Source organism: Mauremys reevesii, linkage group 24 (assembly GCF_016161935.1).
Source record: "Mauremys reevesii isolate NIE-2019 linkage group 24, ASM1616193v1, whole genome shotgun sequence".
Taxonomy (NCBI): domain Eukaryota; kingdom Metazoa; phylum Chordata; order Testudines; family Geoemydidae; genus Mauremys; species Mauremys reevesii.
The window spans coordinates 2,409,202-2,414,138 of record NC_052646.1 but is presented as its reverse complement, the minus strand read 5'-3'; the positions used below and the strand labels follow the sequence as shown (position 1 = coordinate 2,414,138).

Below are 4,937 nucleotides of genomic sequence, written 5' to 3'. Positions count from 1 at the left end.
TTTGCTTAATTAGCAGGAAGGCACATTTAGAGTAGATATCAGCATAAACTTTCTAACTACAATGAAAGTTAAGCACCAATTTTAGGCTTTCAAGGGAGGTTCTGGATTCTGTGTCACTAGAGGTTTAAGAACAGGTTAGTCAAACATCTGTCAGCCCTATATTTCGAGGATTCTATCTTTCTGTATACTATTAAGGGCACAGCAATACATTCAAGTTGAAAGTCATTTATTTATTTTCATTCTAGCGGAGACAGGTGTAACGAGGGAGTAATCCCTCCCCCTTATCTCCATGCAGAAGGCCTACACAATTATATTAACCCATCAATGTACCCGATGCTCTTCTTAGTTATGGGCATGAGTGGGATTGATTAGTGCATAGGGTTGGTACAGGCCATCTGCAGAGGGGAGCATTTCACCCAGAGTGCTTTGGAAAGAAAGACTGGATGGGAAAGGAAAACCAGAAGGCCGAAAATATGATGCAGCATAAATTTTTAATGAGAATGAGCAGCAGAGTTTACACTCACAGAATGAATTAATGCAGAGTACAGAGAACGTATTTTCAGGTTCACAATAAAACTTACAACCAGTCACCAGATCAAAAATGCAGTATTTCACACAAGATGTTCTCTCTTTCCTGCAGGTGCAGAGTTTGAAAATCATGTCAAGTTTCCAAACAAATTAAGTCACTTATGGTAGACCGTTCAGCATCAGACAGGACAAAGCACAATATGAGCCTAAGACTAAGCTGCAAAACCACTAGACCATAAAGCAAAGCTAATATACAAAAAGAAGAAGCCACAGACAGGCCTGATATATACAGATGACAAATACCCCCACTGATTTCGAGTAGAGCGGTAGGGTCTCACTTTCCATCAGCTGAGTGGTGAATCTCTATCTTGTCTGTCATTTCCTGATTTTTTCTTGTTCCATGGATCTTTCTTCTGGGTTTAACATGGGCCACAGCTTCCAAAGCGGGAAGGATAGCACTTCCTACCATATCTCTTCCCATACCCGCATAAGCCCCATAGCCACCCCCGTATCCAGCATCACAACCACATAAGCCCCCATAACTGCATAAGCCCTCATAACTATACGAGCTTCCATAACCACATAAGCCCCCATAACCATATACACCACCATAACTACCCCCTAAAACACCCCCATATGCACCCCCATAACCAACTGAGCCACCGAAAACACCACCTGCAAATGAGCCCCCGGCTCCATAGGGCAGAGCTGGCAAGGTGCTTCCCACTATGGTGTGTGGAGGGGAAGTAGAGAGAGTTGGTCCTGGGAATAGCACAGAAACCAGTGGTGATAGACCATTGCTGTCGAATCTCCACACGAGGGGATACAAGGCTCATTGTGGGCAACAACACATGGATCTGGACATATGTCAGGATAACACGGGCTGGGTCGGCAACACAGGTCTTTGCAGGAAGACATCTTTTGTGATGGTCGTAAACCTGAAATGCACAGAAGGGAGCAGAGGAAACTTAACACGCTGTTGACAATGGACTGGGAGAATCACCGTTGGTGTTATATGGTAACCTGTGGGCTATGTAGGTCCCTACACCAACCAGCCAGCCCCCTGTATTGCTGACACAGCTGCCCTCAGCTGTCTTTTCTGTGAGGTCCGAACTGGTAGGTGCACACTGAGAATACCTACCCGATTGGGACCCATAAGTAAAATAGGAAAGGGAATGCCTGCTCTCGGGATCTGCCTGGGACTAAAGGGAAAGTTAGACGCCTTAGTCTCTCTGTGGATTTGGTTTCAGGAAATTAAAGGCGTGATAAAATTAGCAAGTGCTGAGCCTCTTTGAGAATCTGTTACTATTGGAGTCACCCAAGATCACACAGGAAATCTGTGCCAGAGAACAGGACCCAAATCAGATTTTTGGAGGCCCTATTTGTGTCATGTCCACATGAACTGCCATTCCCATCAAGCCATGGAGGATGAGTAAAAATCACCAAATCTCATTACTAAACCCACAATGGAGAATATTTCCATCATGGATGCCTGCAATTTTCAACCCATTTTAGATAATTATAGCACAGAGTAGCATGGAGATGCAGGAAATTATTCACATGTTCTTGTTAAAACAGTTTAACATGGGGTCTAAACCCCTCATATGGTCTAAATCATCATACTTACCTTTCACTCAAATGTGCTGCTTAGACTTACACCAACTAAAGATCTGGATCTAAAATTGCAAGTTGTAACAGTAAGAAACTAAATATTGCCGTATTGCATCAGGTCAGTGGTCCATCTCACCCAGGATATTATCTCCAGTAATGTGCAGCATCACATGCCTCAGTTTAAGGTATAAGAGCCCTGAAGTTGTCCACTATGGAGTAAACTGCTCTTAAGATGACTTTATTCCTAACTCACCTAAAGCAGAGACTGGCTTTGCCCTGAAGGTTAACACATACATATTCCTTCCAAACTCTGAGTTTCTAGAAGCTCGATCTGCTAACCTGACTAGGACAGTAGAACTGCTGTTCAATAGTTATATTTCAAACCTGATCTCCATAGTTTTATGGAAACAGCAGGGTCAGATCAGCAGCCCAGGTAACCCTTTGTGATTCCAGTGAAAAACCCTGAGGAGCTGGCAATGTGTATTTTCACATAAAGAGTTAGAGTCGTGCAGTCTATTATCCAAGTTGTCTGAGGCTTGAGATTTTTCATAATACTCTAAAGCATTTCCAAACCACAATTATAATTATTAGGAACAGGAGTCCCATCCCATATGTGGAGTTGAAAATTCCAACCAGATATTTTTAAAGACAGCATGTGCCAATACCCACAACTGACTTGCTACAAAAAATCTCCTGTATAAATAAAGACACTCTCTGTGTCAGCAATACTAACATCATAGAGTATTTGCGCCGGACTCAGTCCAAACTTCAAACTATGACTAAAGCAGCAATTGGTGGCAGTCGGAGCCAAAGAGATTTACCAAGCTCACCAAGGAGAGGAAGTCAAGAGAAGTGGGTAGAGGAACCTGGAGTTGCAGGCACTTTTATACACCTTCTGAGCCAATGGGAAGGATAGTAAACACCCTTTATGCACTCAGGACTTGTCATTAACCCAAAAAACAATTTTCTTGAATGGGCAACTCCTCTAATTATTGTAATAGCTTTGATCATAGTTAATGATTACTAGTCAATTCACAGACTCACATAGGATGACATTCATGCTACTACTTGTGGTTCTCTTTCATCTTGAATCTTTATGGGCCTGATATCTTCATGGTATTATCCCACTGACTTTCTTGGTGTCAAAACGGGAATCAATCCAGCTCTATTCTGCTTTGAATAACTCCAGAGTATGAGGGTGACTCAGAGATGTATGGTACAATCTGCTGTCATGGACAAGATTCCATGTTAGTTCTTTATATCCAGACTAGTATCTAATTAGCGGCAAGGCAGATTGTTCCTCCAAGGAGTTCCAAGGGTAAAGAGACATTAATTTGCATGCTTGGAATACCTACCCATAACTATCCACTATGTGTTTGCGCCAACATGCTTTTGAAATCCATGGCTGTCTTTCTAACCAGTTCAATGGCTTTCAGATCAGGCCTTATGGCTTACAATACTCTCCTGGACTCACAGCCAATACATGACCTATTAACAACTTCAATAACTGCTAAGCTTTCAAAGCAGAGCTGAAGCAGGATTGAATATGTACGAACACCGGAGTTACCAACTGACCAGTCAACCACACACCTCCTTTGTAATCAGCAGTACGCAATCAGGCAGCAGCAGAGGCAACAACAACAAGAAAAAGCAAATACAGCACCGTGTTAAACATAAACTATTAAAAAAATTAAGAGAAAGTTTAACAAAAAGATTTTACAAGATAAGGAAACTGTCCTGTGTGCTTGTTATATTTAAATTAAGATGGTTAAAACCAGCATTTTTCTTCTGTATAGTAAAGTTTCAAAGCTGTATTAAGTCAATGTTCAGTGGTAAACTTTTGAAAGAACAACCCTCATGTTTTGTTCAGAGTTACGAACAACCTCCATGCCCAAGGTTACAACTCTGAGGTTCTACTGTCTGCAGTTTTTGAAGGGGTGCACATACATACAGCTCTCTGGAATTGAGATGTAGATGGCACGGAAAGACCCTCCACTGAGAATATTCCTGCTTCCTGCTCTCCCTCCCCTTTAGCTCCCAATCCTTCCATTTACAGCTTCAGACACTAACAAAACGTCTGCCTGGCTCTTTCATAACAATTTATCCTTATGCTTCTTTATGAGTTTAGTAATTCTCACAACCACCATATGAAACAGGTCATTATTATCCTATTATCTAAGAAAGTGATCATTGATGCTTTCAGCCTAATTCAGTTGCCTAAGGCCACTCCAGTGGAAAGACTGGGACTGGAACTCAGGAACACCTAATTACTAATAGTCTTGTTAGTTATAATTTGAACTCTACTATCTCCAGGATAGCAGCCGTGCTTTCAGGGCCCCATTGTGCTGCTCAGTATGTAAACTCAAAGTGTATGCTGCATTATGACAAACAATAACAAGGGGATTACTTTAACTTACTTCTAACAGTGGATAGGAATCTGAGGTTGAAATATGATTCTGAAATATTGTAGAAAATTCTCCATCTTTCTGCACCTTGAACAGTCATTTACGGGTGAGCAAAGCAAATTCAAAGTAGGTATAATGTGCACGCTCTAGCAGAATTTCACACCCAGTTTTCACTGGTGTAAATAACCAGCCCCTAGCTGAATTCTAGTACCTGTATAGCACTGTGAGTCCCATCGGAAAGAGAAAAGGAAAGTGGAATTTTCTTTTATTTCTATCAGTGAGGGTCACAAGCCTTCAGGGACTTACACAAGTGCTTAACTTGAATCGCGTGAGCAGCCTCATTGAGTTCAAACAATCAACTCAAACACTTGAAACGATGAATGTGAATATGTA

The 4,937-nt window shown here is 41.7% G+C and overlaps 1 pseudogene; it reads right to left on the bottom strand.

Moving 5' to 3' along the window:
* Nucleotides 1–947: 947 nt before the first annotated feature.
* On the bottom strand, nt 948–1,446 carry LOC120390277 (annotated as a pseudogene).
* Nucleotides 1,447–4,937: the final 3,491 nt, after the last annotated feature.